Source organism: Aphelocoma coerulescens, chromosome 8 (genome assembly GCF_041296385.1).
Source record: "Aphelocoma coerulescens isolate FSJ_1873_10779 chromosome 8, UR_Acoe_1.0, whole genome shotgun sequence".
In the NCBI taxonomy this organism is placed as follows: Eukaryota; Metazoa; Chordata; class Aves; order Passeriformes; family Corvidae; genus Aphelocoma; species Aphelocoma coerulescens.
The window spans coordinates 22,227,763-22,242,519 of record NC_091022.1 but is presented as its reverse complement, the minus strand read 5'-3'; the positions used below and the strand labels follow the sequence as shown (position 1 = coordinate 22,242,519).

Genomic DNA, 14,757 nt, shown 5'->3' with positions numbered 1-14,757 from the left:
GTTAACCTTGGAGTCCATACTTTGTACAAAAAGTTCAGTTTCCTGTTACCAGTGCAAATCATTTCACATTTATCTACACCAAATGCAGATCTCTCACAAATCAAATTTCCTTTATTAAAGAATATTAAGCAATATCAGGAACCTAGAAAACATGTCATAAATCATTTGAGTTAAAATCTCCAAGTTACATGAATCACTGAAAACAAGACAGCAATAATAAGAAATCTACTTGGGACAAAAAGCTGCTGAAGCACTCAACTGCAGAGAACATGCAGGACAGAGAAGTCCTACAAATGGGACTGCACACGTAACAAGCAGTTTCTTTAGGCTTTGATCTTTTAGTTATTTGAAACCCCACAATGGCTAAATGAAAAAGGTACAAGATCCCAGAGGAATCAGATTCCCCGCTTCTCTGCAGCAAGCTTCTAAAGTTCCCTTTTTATGACCACCTTCACCAAAATAAATAAATCGTTTCTAAATTAAAAAAACAAAAAAACAACAACAACAAAAAAAAAAAACCCAAGGCATTTCCACACAATTCCTTTCATGTCTTTCCACTGCCTCATCTAGAGTCACATGCTCAGTCCTGACCTTTCCAGATTCTCCTCTCTGCCTCACCATACTTATTCAGACTATCAAATTCATTTAGTGAAACCATCCTATCCTTTCACACTTGACTCTTTTCACAGACAAGCAGTTCATTTTCATGCAGACCCACTTTTAACTTCAAAAGGTTGCTTTGTATCTCAGCTTCTGATGTCCCTTGTTTAAAACACTTTCAAATAAGGATCTGAAAAGCATTGTAGCTGGGAACTCTCCTTCCCTCCTCAAAAAAGAAAAAAAAAATTCACTATTAAACAAAGTGAGAGGCCATGCATCCACCCAGGATTTCTGTAAGTTGTCAGCAGCTCTCACAGTTCACCCATGCGCATCCAAGGTCACGGCCAGAGCTCAGAAAACTGAGCCACAGCTGCAGGCCTGGATTGGTCTCCTGGAGTTACCTTCATAGTGACACTTGCCTTTACCTTAGGCCGCCTGTGAAGTCATTCATTTCCACTTATCCGTAGCTGGTTAGAAGGAGCCAACCCTTCTGAGCAGCATCAGAACCCAGTGACAACCTGACAGACACCTGCAGTTGTCCCCTCCAACCAAGGCGAGAGCACAAACCTGTATCACACCATTAACAGAGAAAGCCACTCTGCAAACACATTTGTTCCTCATCCCAGTGCACACAAAAACTGCACTGCAAAACTGAGCTGTGCAAGTTATTTCACACCACGCCAAACAATTCTGCTTTCCTTTCCGATGGCTCAGACAACTGCCTTGCCCCAGGCGGGCACTGACCCGCTCTAACAGCAGCACCCAACACCCTCCACACAACTGATACCAAACCATGAATGCTTTTGTCCATAAAGAGCACTTTTTACCCATTCTGAGATGCTTCAGCAATCATGCGAAAACAATTTAATTAACAAGATCATATGCAAACTCATAAAGCAATTAGGTGAAAAGATAGGGCAGGAACGTTGCCAAACTTACATCTTTTAAGCACACCGAGAAACTACGTTTGTGTCACAGCAAACTACCATAAAAACAAATGTAGTGGCTCTATTAATCAAAGCATTTTTCACTTCGAGACCACAAATACAGTAGAATACTTGTTCACAGCTAATTTCAGAACCATTTTCCATTTTAAATATTTATAACCCAGTAATTTCAGGTGAGAAAACCACACTGAAAAGAGCATTACATGACACTACATTTCTCATTAGTTTTCCTGTGAAACATTTGAGTCTCCAAAAATCTGACTTTTAAGTTAATTATGCACAATTTGGACACTCCAAAGTCGGGAATTCAGAGCTGAATCCCATTTAGTCACTCACAAAACCTTTATAATGAAAACATATTATAATCATATTCTTTTCTTGCTAGAACAGACAAAAAGGCACTAACATAATTTTTAAAACCACATTTGAATCCCAAGGGGGTTTGTTTGGGTTTTTTTTGTACTAGGTTTTTCTCCCATAAAACTTACTAGACATATTTCTATCAGAATACCTTCAGCAAGGCATCCAGAAATGCACCAAGTTAAAATTGCAGCAGCTGTTTCCTACTTACTTTCCTCAGATTCTAAGGACAGGAATTTTACCTAGCTCTAATAGTGCGAATTACCAAAGATCTTTAGAAAAAGGGCAAGACTGAGTGCTTCAGCATAAACATCTGCTCCCCTCCCCTTGAATCTAAATGGAAACACAACAATTAAAAGCGTCACTGATTTTAAATAAATTTTACTTTCTTACAGTAGACACTGCCTCAAAACCACAGCAGTTAAAAAGTCAAACAATTTTCCAGCTGGCTGCTACGCCCATTGAAAAACAAGACCAGTTCAAGATAATAACATGTCCTTTGTATTAAAATACCGGTCAAGCTGCTGACAAGGAGACAAATGAGTTTTTAAACCATTAGTATACACTCACATAAAATTAAAAACAGTTCCATGGAAGGAAATTTGGATAATTGTGATATGCCTCTTCCAGCGCAATACTTCCCTTTGATTTTTCAAGAAGTTATTAAAATTGGACTATCTCAGCTTGCTGGAAATTCATTTATCCATTATTATAATATATAGTTATTGCAGGAGATTAGATTAGGTTTTGACAAGTCTTTTACACTTCTCAGGGCAGCACTGCTGTTTCTGCTTAGATTGGTAACTTTATCTACCAGCTAATCTATATGGCGTTGACAATCTGCAATTAACAATTTTCTCCCTTGCCCCTGATTCCCATCCCACTGCAGATGATGCTGTTGGCAGTGACACACCTCCCAGCTCCTCCTTTTTGGCAACCCCAAAAGCACCCGCCGTGCCCCCACACGACTCCTTTTCAAAATCTCACAAGACTTGGCAATGGCAGCAAAACAGAGCAGCCTCGAAATGGAGGAGGCCCTCACCTAATGAAACATGACTAACAGGACTGCTGACTGTCCAAATATTTAACTGCTCTCCAATGCTGTGGGTCAGATGGGTTAATCAAATAAACTCGAATATCCGGAGGGACTGCCCATTATTTGTGTTCTCTTTAAGTCCTTACCTGACTTTAGACTCTGAAAAACTACCAAGCTGTGAGCAACTGTGAATATCTGCATACAGAACCTAACAAAGAGACACCAGAGCTCTCCATCATGAACTGAAAACGTGGGGAAGTTCTTTAAAAAAAAGTAATTTTGCTGAATAATATGACAACTCTCTTCAGCACACAAAAGCAGCACATGCTGATGGGAACCGACAACACCTACACTAGGTACCTGGAAATATAACCCATGTCACAGCACACAACTGCACTGTGAGTGGGAATCTAACACACATCTCTCCCAGACTTAACCACTAAAACTTATCAGAACAAAAAAATGCCAATACGATGGACAAAGTAGATGCAAAGTGTTTTCAGTGTATGACAATGGAAATGAAAATAAATCTAGGATTAAAATATAGCTTAGTTTCACTGATTTCTAACAGCATTTGTCTCCATTCAACAAGAATTTATGCACCATTTCAACCTGATAAGAATTTAATTTTAGGTAATAAAGCTTTACAAATTGGATTCAAAGGGAAAAAAAACCCCAGCATTTCCCAATTATTTCCAGAACTCCACAACTACAAACTTCAACTAAAGGAACAGGAAAAGCTGTCACTATAAAAGCAGAGCTGACATGTGACCTCTGGATAAAGTGGCACTAGCAGGCAGCTATAATAAAAATCAATATTAATTCCACACACTTCTGTTTTGAAAATAAAGCAGTGAAATTCCCTCACACCCACCTGCCAAAGGGACACAACTCAGACTAACTTCGTCAAAGAGGATTTTTAAAGTCTTTCTACGGGCATGCAATGGATTCCAAGACAGAACGTGCACTGAATGTTCAGTGAACCAAATAATTTTTAATAGATTCCTCAGGGGAGGTTTTTTTTATATTTTTAAATCATTCCAAGACCTTGCAATGACAACCTGATTCAGAGGCAAAGAAAAGCTGTTCGTGGGGTGGGGTATTGTGTTTATTCTGGGTTTTTCCTGAAAGAATAACAGTCATGTCTGCTATGTGTACTTAGTATGTACTTTAGAAACGTCTTCGTTTCTATAAACCTCAAACTTTTTAAATTGCTTTTGAAAGCATACACTGAACAATTTTAAAGTTCCTCCGTGCAGAAGTACTACACAGCAAATACAGAAAGTTGATCTAACAGAAAGTTGGGAGGAACTAAAAGCTGGAATGAGGCAGCTCACCTTCAGCCACAGCTGCAAAGAGGTAGCTGACAGACAACATTAACAAAACCATAAGGCCCATATATGAAACCCAAATGTAGAATAAATTAGACCAGTTTTCACATTTTGGATTAATGACCCTCCCCTTCCTGGGCCCCCAAACTAATGCCCACCTTAACAGCAAGGCCCCTATGACGTGATCGCAGATTAAAGTACGAGAAGCAACCATCCCTTGAAAGAGGAAATTTTTCCAGCTGTATGATTAAGTACGCAGGAAAACAAGACGAGGAGCCTCGAGCGCTGCCGTTGTTAGTGTGATTTCAGCAGGATTAGGCAGAGCACGATGGAGGAAAAGCCTCAGACAATGAGTCCTTTCATACATCAGAAACAAAACCTACCGTTAATCGCACCCGCGATTCAGTTTCTTCCACTAATTCCTAATCAGACATCAACAAATAAAGCAAAACACTTATTCTTGTTTGAATTCTATGAAATAAACACAAATGAAAGGAAGTGATCAGCCCATGCTGTAAAAATGTCATTGCCTCTCCACCTCCTGATGGACAGGGAGCTGAGACAGGCACAAGTGGTTGGGAAAGGAGCTTTTCCATAAAGCCCGTCCACAGAGAAGTCCGGAGTAGAAGAGTGCTGCATTAACAAGCAGGAAAAACTTCAAAAACCAAGGGACAAACTCAGTCAAAACCTTCCTCTCTACAAAAAAAAGACCCTGAACCACAGCCATTAGAAAAAAACATCTGGTGCACCACTTTGATTTTCTACATTAGTCATTGGACAGAAACAAAGCATCTCTTTTTTCTTCCAAAAGCAGCAAATAATTGCAAACCCACTTCTACATATAACCTATCATTTATCTCCTCATCAGTGACTGCTTGAGCCTGACAGAATTAAACACTCAAGTCAGGCATTTCTGTTAAAAGCAATAATTACATCGTTACTACAATATACAATAAAAATATAAACTAATCTGCCTGGCAATATTCTTTATGCACTCTCACTGAAATATCACTAGACTGTAAACACGCAACATTATGATAATAAAACAACAAACAAAAAAAAAACCAAAAAAAACCCACACCACCACCAAAAAAAAATCCACTTCCACTGAACTATAGCTAATTCCAATTTACAACTTTACCTACAGGCAAAAACACATAAATGATTAGCATTATAGTGTTTATTTTAATTACACTGTGCAACAAAAAATCCAGGAGCCTGATAACTCCCTTCAGATACTAAGAAAGCCAGTATTCCAGAGCTCATACTTTATTTATAACCTACACAGTTATGTCAGCCCATCCTATCGCTCAAATTCCAAAACGAGAATGTCTGCATTTCTTGTCGCATCTAAAACCAACACACAAATATCAGCTCAAAGAAAAAAATGGGGGAAAACAAAAAAAAACAGAAAGCCAGGAGATCCCTCATCTGCTCCTGGTAGACAATGTTTAAGAGCATCAAAAATTCACTGGTCTTCAAAGCGCAACTCTTCAAAGTTTAATAGAGGAAAAAATACATGTCTATAATTCAAACTTACATTTACAAATGCTTTCCAGCAATGCAACTGCTGTGTAACATATTCTTTAACACTGTACAACTCATGGTGCCTACCCTAAACACTCAGTGATCTAAGCAAACAAAACACAATTCATGATTTCTAGTGTGTTAAAGATGATTTTCATCACTGCAGTCAAGTTGCTGAGCCCAGCAACTCTGTGCAAGTCATTTTAAAACAAACAGCTGCCCACCTACCTTGATGGTTCTGGCCAATGAAGAAGCCCTTGATCACTCTTCAGCAAAATACTGCTGTGTCCTAAAGGATGCCCAGCTTTCTGACAGCAGGATGGGGGATCACTAGAAGAGCATGACAGCCGGCTGCCATGCAATGCTTCAGAACTCTTCCTTTTTATAATTAATTATGCTCCTTATTTCTTCCACAGGCATAAGAAAGAGACTAGCATGGAGGTAAGTATAGCAGCACACTTTATTACCTTGTTTACAAAGAAGCTGCTTCAGGTCACAGTCATGGTAGGAGGTAAGAACAGTTATCGGCAGAACCAGCCTGCTCCTAGAGAGCTGCTGGGGTTTTATCGTGGAGGCACACACGCTGCACTTCCATGGATTTCTCCTGGGCAAAAAAAGGTGAGAGGTGACCCTGGCCACGACAGCCTTGGCCACACACCTGGCCAGCTGGGGAAATCAGCAGCAAAGAAGGCAAAGGAAAGCAAGATGTTCACTGGCAGGAGGAGGCAACACCTCCATACTAAGGACGGCACCTGCCGGCTCCAGCATGGGGGCAAGGAGAGCCCACACTTGCTTCAGTCTCATCCAAAATCCAGCTGTGAGTAAGAGACTTACACTCTGCACCCACCCAAAAACAGCTGCTGAAATCACAGCCATGCTACAGGCTTCTGCAAGCTCTCTGTCTTGGCCTGTCTAAGTGAAGAAGTAGGATCCAGCCCTTACTGACCTGTGTTGAAATGAACCCTCTGCAATGGGACAGACTCCAGGAAATTAGGCTAACTGACAGCCTAGTCTAAAATGCGCTTTTTTTTTGAGCCAAAGGGCCTCAAATGAGTACTTTACCTTAACAGTACACCAAAAGCATAAAGTTTAGTTTCACATGATCCAAAGACATAGTAGAATCCAGAGAAAACACAAACTAATGAGCTGTTAGCCAGACTCCCACCTCACAAGTATACTAAAGGAGAAAAACTTTCCTACAGAAGTTTATAATCCCACCTCTGCGTCAAGAGGCAGAATTTAAGCAGTAACACCATAAAATCTGCTGAAATACTTGTCTCCCCAGGTGTAAGTCCTCAAATCTGCATTTTATTAATTGGAAGCTACTCATGAGCAAGGCTATAGCAAGGAGACATTCAATATCTAAAATTCATGTCCAAAAATACATGCTTCATCCTGAGGTTAAGTACAAGTTTACAAGTACTTTTTTTACCACATAACACAGGGGTTAGCATACACAGACTGAAAAGGAATTTTGGTGGTGCCAAAGTAGTCTCAACAAAACCACTGAGAATATATATTACAAAATTATTTCCACGCCTTCTAGTTCATAGGTTTAAGAGGCCAATTTTCTTCATTTATGGTAATTATGTTTCATATTTCACTGAACTTTGACAAGATAAATGTATTATTGGAATTTGTGTGCATCTTCTAGTCAATTCGTATAATTTTTTGTAGTACAAGTAGTTAAAATACAACGGACAGTACATTCATAAATTACCGGTTTTTCCTTAAGGTAAGAGAATTATTATTGATTCTGCAACAACTAAACCTTTGATCAAATTTGGTGAAACAAATGTTACTTAATAAGATATAAACAAACATAACTCCTTTGCATTTGAAGAAAATAGGAGTTTGTAAAAAGGCAACAACTCCATCTAAAAACAAGGTCACTTTTTTCTCCTTTGCACCCATCTCACATCTTCCAAGTATGTAACACCTCAACACATTCTTAACTCACTGTGTCCAAAAGGCTCCTTTGCCACTTCTATGGTTATTCTTCAAGACAAAAGATCAAAAGCACAGTATTTTCCAGGTAAAATAGGTATTTTTAAAATATATAACCTAAAATCTAAACACTAGACTAGCCTTTTTCATACTTCTCAGATCTCATTTATCTTCCCAATTAATCATCCTATCAAAATGCATCTAGGGAGAAGAAAATCTAACCCATTGATAAAACAACTACCAAAACTCCTCCAGAAAAACAGATGCAGATCATCCCACTTCTTTACCTACTCAGAAAACTCTCTAGGAAAATAATGCCTTTTCCAAAACACTGTAAGATATAATTTTGTGAGGAAATCTAACTGAAAATCAAGTACCATCCCATGAATAACTTCCTTCCCCTAAAGAGAGAAAAGATACTAAAAAGCTCAAGTGCCTGGCTGCCTTCAGCAGCAAGGATGACACATGAGAGAAGAATCCATACACAGGAGGGATAGAAAAGCAACCTCGCTCTGTGGATCTCATAAAATAGAACAGATGTTATTCTTTGTATACACACATGCAATTCGGTGTTAAAACACAACACTCGCAGGAGGAAAAAAAAAAAATAGAGAGGCCTATGAAGCCAACAGATAATTCCTCACCATGGTCAAGCACATGCATGCTTTGTTTGGTTTCGAGTGATGACTGGATTTCCAGCACTGCTTCTGAAAGAACAATGCCACATGCCCGGCCTTCATGTTTTTTCTCTGTTCAATTTCATGTGACAACTCCAAACTATAAACTTCTTGTGCCAACCTAAATAATTCCTCTTTCTCAGTAACGCTGGAAGAAAGTACTTACCCACTTGCCAGCTGCAGCTGAAATTTTGTGCCAAGAAATAAATGTCTTTTGGACAGGTTGTAAACTGGAAGCTTCTATGCCTGCTAAAGGACAAGAATAAGAATGGGACCATCCTATTCCTTCCCAGATTAATGGTATTGCTCTATTTCAGCTACACAGTGGATTGCACTTCATTAAAGCATCCAAACAGAGCTTCCTCTGAGTACAGTGCCCAGATATTAGGAGATATATTTGTCAATTTTGATCTCAACCAGGCTTTTTATAAACATTGCTTCCATCCTCTGCCCCAAAAACCCTTACTTATCTCTGTATTTCCGATCTTTAGAATAAAGTTCTCAGATAACTGAGTCCTTGAAGGAGCAAGACCTGTTTCACTCTTTTTTTCTGCTAAGGCACAGGTGTATAAACATTGTGTGCACACTGACATTAAATAGCAAGTGCTCCAGCATCCCCTACTTGGCCTCCTTTCACAGTCCCAGGAGACTTCGACCTTCCTACAGACAGCAAACACTTACAGGCATTGGTCACTAAGCTCTTATGATCAGCATGAGGCGAAGACCAAGGCATCTTTCCCACTGCCCAGAAAGATGATGATTAACAGAGAGCAGAAGGGACAGGCTTTGTGGCAGAATGGCTAAATTAGAAATTAAAACAAGAGATTGTGAACAGTTTCAAGTCTTCTATCTAGGGCCAACTCAATACTGGGTTTCTCTTCCTCCTAACGTTGAGTGGTTGCTGGGTTCCTTAGCTTGGCGTGCTGGGATTCCACAGATGATACACACACATACACGTGAGACACACAGTGTAGCAGCACAAGACTCTGATACCTACACTCCACTCTTCCTTGTTCTTCTCCCAGCTCACACAGGCTTCCCAGGTACAGGATGTTACTGCCTGTTAACATGTTCCGGTTTTTTGGGAGAGCTCTCCAAAGCTCTGTGAAGCTTTTCATAATGACATTGTCAAAGGCATGAATAAAACCTGTGTTGCTGCAGTGCAAAGTGGCCTTTTCCTCTTTACGATCATGAGCCCCTTACCCATGCTGACCATTACACCATTTTCATTTTGGCAGTGACCAGAATTTTATGTTCACAAAAATGCTGCCAAATTGTCAGTTAAAAAATTCAACTAATATGAATATGTAATAATGAACAGATATGCTGCTTAAAAGCCAAATACTCTCTCCCAAAGAAAACAAAAATAGAACCAACGTTAGTAAACACACATAAACAAATGATGATGAGGTACATTAAAAAAAAATACATCTCAAAATAAGCATCAGTACCATGAACTTCATTTTAATGTAAGAGTAGTTATATCTATCACCTTAACAAATAGAGCCAAGCAGTGCTTGTTCACCTTGCTCATTAAAGCTCTACAACTGGTACCTCCTGTATGCCCACATGCACCATTTCATTAAGCTCACTTGACATTAGATGAGGAAAGAGTACAAGAAAATTGCATATTCCCTGCCTAAAGTAAACTTGTCATTTAAGCCTTGTGTATAGATAGAATTTGATATAGCACTGGCGCAGTGAGTCATTCGTCAGTTTTAGAGTTTGTACGACAGTATTCTTACATATGTTTTGCAATACTTTCCAGTTCGCTACCACCCCGTGTAATTACAAGTTTTTACTGGAAAGGAAGCATGTCTTTTGGGTTTGAACACTGCACTAAGGTTTGTAGAAACAAAGCTTACTTTTAGGGTCAGATTTTGAGCCGAAGTAAATCCACATAAGGAACCCTCACATACTGTATGAAAGATGAAAGTCAAAGCATTGCTTTTAAAGAAGAGCAAGCAGTGATGGAGAGCATCACAAATATTTCTCAATGAATTACTCTGAACATAAACATAAGCAACTCTCCTGTCAGTTTCCTTCAAAAGCTGTTTCTTAGCTACATAAGTTAAAAACTGCACTCATTCAGAACACTATAGAAAACAGCCAGTAGCTACTACAAGTGCTTTCCCTGAAAATAATAGGTGATCTTACATCCTTCTGTACCAGGGCAAGATACTACATTAAAAATTTTCCCTACTATCCTAACTTCACCTTTTAAAGTTGCAAAACAGACAGGAGTAATTTAACTCTCAACCCTGGTTTCTAAGAAGCACTAAAAAAACACTGAAACAGAAAGATTTGTCTTGATTAATACTACTAACAAGATCAGCTCAGACTCAGACTATCATGTGGTGGCATCCAGCTCATGCCAATGCTTCCCAGGAGTCTGCCATTCTTCAACAGGCACAAGTCCCAATTTTAATTTGCATACAGCCACACATTTACTGTTCAGGTAAACTTCCTTCAGTCAGTCTCTTAGAGCTAGTTATTATTAGTATTCCTTTCCACTATCTAAACTCATATCAAACAGATCTACTGAATTGTACATCTCCTGCTAGCTGATAAAAAGCTGGAGAGAAAAAGCACCCTTTGCCCAATTAGAGTCACCTGGTTAAGATTCAAGAATGGACAGCAATAACTCGGGGGTTTTTTCCTCCCAACTGCATATACTATGACCTACAAGAAACATTTTCTGCTTAGAAGTAATGCTTAAATGGAGATCTATGGCTGAACATTATCACAAGGATTGCACTTACTTGACAGTCTGCTATTAGCCAACTCCATTATCGCTATTTGCAGTTTTTAAATGTACAGATTCAGAAGTAACTGTACAAAGCCTCCATTACAAGTGGATTTATGGAAAGCCACAGCAATAATCATCTTCATTAAGCATATCTTCCCACAGCCCTGCATTATGTGGACACAAAGAGGAAAACATTTCTTCTCCGTTACCCACAAGCTTAGATCTTTCTCTTTATAATCACAAGCTTTGACTGTCTTCTCTGCTTTTGCCAATGACAATTATCTCACATTCCCAAAAGCAGGACTTAGTTTAAAAAAATAAAATTAAAAATACCTGCATACCTCTCAACCCACAACCAATATACAACATAGGGCAGCTTCTACTTTGATTTTCCAGAAACTGACACTTTCACTGGCAATATGAATGAGAACAAAATGTTGTCTGTGGCTTCTACTATTTTGCTAATGGCCCCAAACAGTATGTAGCCAAGACATATTCATTGACATGCACATGCAAAGACAAGGGCTGATGGCAATATTTGCAACTAAACTGAATATAAAAATCTCTTGATCTGAAGTTATGCGTTAACTTTTTGGCCATAAGCTGTTTTAACCCCTCCACATATGCGGTCATGTTGCATCCTATGTCAACAGCTAGACGTAGGCTAAGAAACTTGCACCTTAAGACAGCTGGATAAAGGCAGAAACTGAGAACTTAAATAATTCAACACTGTCACCCACCACACATTCAGATCACAAACTGGCTGCTTTGTCACACAGATTTTACTCTTTGCTTTCGAAGTTCAGATTGCTGATCATGCGCTTCCCAGTACGGATATCTATTACTCCTATGTCCTCAGTCTCACAGCAAACCACCACAGAAGAAATAATAAAATCAGGATTAAAGTACACTTGTTCCTTCCATAAAACCAACCTCATGAGCCACGCATTTCCTGCATTATCATAATGAATGCAGTGGACTTTATTTAAAAATCTGTTTTCAAAGCAAAACTGGCAGTCTTTGAACAATCACCCAGTAACCAGACACGGAGATAAGTCATTTGCAGCACAGGACCTTGGTAATCTTAAATTAAATTTGTCATTTCCCTAGCATTTACCTTGAAAAATGAACAAAGGTGGTTACAGAAACAGCATAAGGAAACTCTATTTCTTCACTGTCCCTGCACAAGTTAGCTGCCTTCAGAGATCTCTAAACCAACAAATATTCAACTGAAGCTTTGATTATCCAGTTATCGTCAGCCCAAATCACTTTTTACAGCTCCATTTTAAACTTGACAAGAGAATATTGTATTTGATATTGACAATACGGCTTCATTTGGCTACATATGAAATAAACACGAAACTCCAAAACGCTTTAAAACAGCTGCCCCAGTCAGTCTCCTGGAAACAGACCACATCTTTCCCACACAAGAGGTTCGCGGGAACAGACCTTTAACAGCGCGGAAACACTTTCTTTCATTGAATTTAATTTACGCCAGCTATTTGAACTGCTTGAAGTTGGGTCTTAGCAGTTTGTGGGAGCAGAAACCATCGCGAAGGCAAACGCACCCGCCCACTGCCTTCGCCTCCAGCCTCGGCTCCCGCTCGCCGCGGGCTGCCTGCGCCCACCCCGCGCCGCTCCACGCGAACCCGCCCGCCCCCCCCGGGTGTCCCACGGGGGAGCGCTGCCCGCCCCACCGGCACCCCCGAGCAGGCAGGCGGCACAACAGGTTGCGGAGGCGGCAGCGGGGCAGGAGCTGGCCCCGCAGAGGCGGCAGCCTCACTCCCCCAGGAGGGCGAACGGGGGGGAGAACGGGATGAATACCCCCACCCCGGCTTGGGGAGCTGGCACCCCGGGAGCAGCGGCAGAGTTCCTGCCCGCTCCCGCCGGGGGCCCTTTGTTCTCGCCACCCAAGACGCCGCCGCCCGGCAGCCCCGCGCTCTCCCAGGCGGCGGCTCGCCCCACCGGGGGGAAAGGCGCGGTCTGCCGCCCCCCGCTGCAGCGCCCTCCCTCGCTCCCTCCTCCCGCCGCAGAAACGGTCGGCGCCAGCCGCGGGAAAAGCTTCGGGCCACTGCCGACCGCCCCGCGTCTCGCACACGGCTGAGGCACCCCGCCCGGGACGCCCCGCGGCGCTCAGCGCTGCGCCCCGCGAGGCGCGACCCCCCTCCCCCGAGCCCACCGCCAGAGGTCCGCCCGCCGGGGGTGCCCAGAGTGCCGCAGCCCGCCCGGGAAGGTCACGCCGCGGCGGCGATCCCCGCGCCCCCGGCACCGCGGCTCCGGCAGGTGCCTGGCTGCCCCCCGCCGACCCGGGGAGGCTCCGCGGGGCGCAGCCGGTGGCCGCCGGAAAACCGCGTGGCGGCCCCAGAGGACAGTGGGGGGGCTCCGGTACCGCACGGCGGCCCCCGCGGGGCACCCGGGGCGGCGGCGGGGCCGAAGCGGGCGGCGGGGCCATCGCTCGGGGGCGGCGATCCGCGGGGCTCAACAGGCGGCGGAGTTTGGCGGCTCCCAGGGAGACGATCCCGCCGTGTCGGAAGCCGGACACGAGGCTGAGGAGGGAGAGGCGACGCAGCCGAGCCACTTACCGGGGCTCCGGGGCTCCGCCGTCCGCATGCTGCCTCCGGGCGCCGCGCGAGAACCCGCTCCGCTCCCCGCCGGCAGCTCCGCTCCACTCCTCCTCCAGCCGCCGCCGCGCGGGACCGCGCTCCGCGCGCGCCGCCGCCAGCCCGCCCACGCCGAGGCCGCGCGCCGCGCCCGCCCCGCCGCCAGCCCAGCCCAGTCCGCCCCGCCGCCGCCACCTGCCGCCCGCGGGCTCACCTGAGCTGCGCTGCGCTTGGCCCCCGCTGCCGCGCTGGGCCCCGCGGCGAGGCGAGGAGGCGAGGCGCTACTGCCGGCCGAGTCCCGCTCCGCTCTACCGCGGCCTGCGCTGCGCTGCGCTGCCGCCCGCCTTGCCCGCCGAGTCGGCCCGCAGCCGGCGGGCAGGGCCCGCCCCGGCCAGGTGTGGGCGGGGGAGGGCGGGGGGCGGCCCGGTGGGGCGGGCGAGGGCGCGGCCGCGGCCCGGGGCGGGCGCTCTGGAGGCGCCGCCGGAAGGAGCCGGACTGGCAGCTGGGGGGCCTCCGCCGCCCTCTTTGGCCGGCTGTCGGGGGAAGGGGCTACAGCCCCGCCGTGCCTCGGAGCGGACCCCCTTGCCCGCGCCCGGTTCCTCCGCTCTTAACCTTCGGTCACAGACCGGGTCAGACCCGAGATGGCGAGGGTGGCCGCGGTAGGTGCGAGGAGCGGCGGTCGGGTGGCAGAGCGGAGCCCTCCTCGCTCCCCGCGGGTCTCCTCCGCGGCAGCGGGTGAGCGCCGCGCTGGGACCTGTTGCGGGCTGTGATGGTTCGGCCGTGGCGTGGCTGTTCGCGGTGTTTCAGCCCGTGCGCTCGCCCGGCGCGCTGCTGCTCGTCTGCTTCGTCCAGCCCTTCCTGCTCCACCGTCCAGAGCCCTGAACTGAGAAATAGAGAATCTGAGGTGTATTTTCTGCGGGCTTTTGAGACGGTGGAAGGGTTAAGTCAGTCGGGCCCTTGCACCGGGTGTGTTGGTGCTCTTT

At 44.5% G+C, this 14,757-nt stretch overlaps 1 protein-coding gene across 5 annotated transcripts in view; it reads right to left on the bottom strand.

Moving 5' to 3' along the window:
• The window catches only part of PTPRF (protein tyrosine phosphatase receptor type F), a 380,389-nt gene extending 366,253 nt beyond the window's left edge, over positions 1-14,136 (bottom strand). For 2 of the 5 annotated variants that reach the window (XM_069023152.1, XM_069023156.1), the window contains exon 1: positions 13,989-14,136. The gene's annotated coding sequence lies outside the window, so the exon portion shown is untranslated. Of the gene's footprint in view, positions 1-13,756; positions 13,854-13,988 lie in introns of those variants that run through there. The other 3 variants (XM_069023157.1, XM_069023158.1, XM_069023153.1) reach the window with 2 other exon arrangements.
• Between the last annotated feature and the right edge of the window lie 621 nt (positions 14,137-14,757).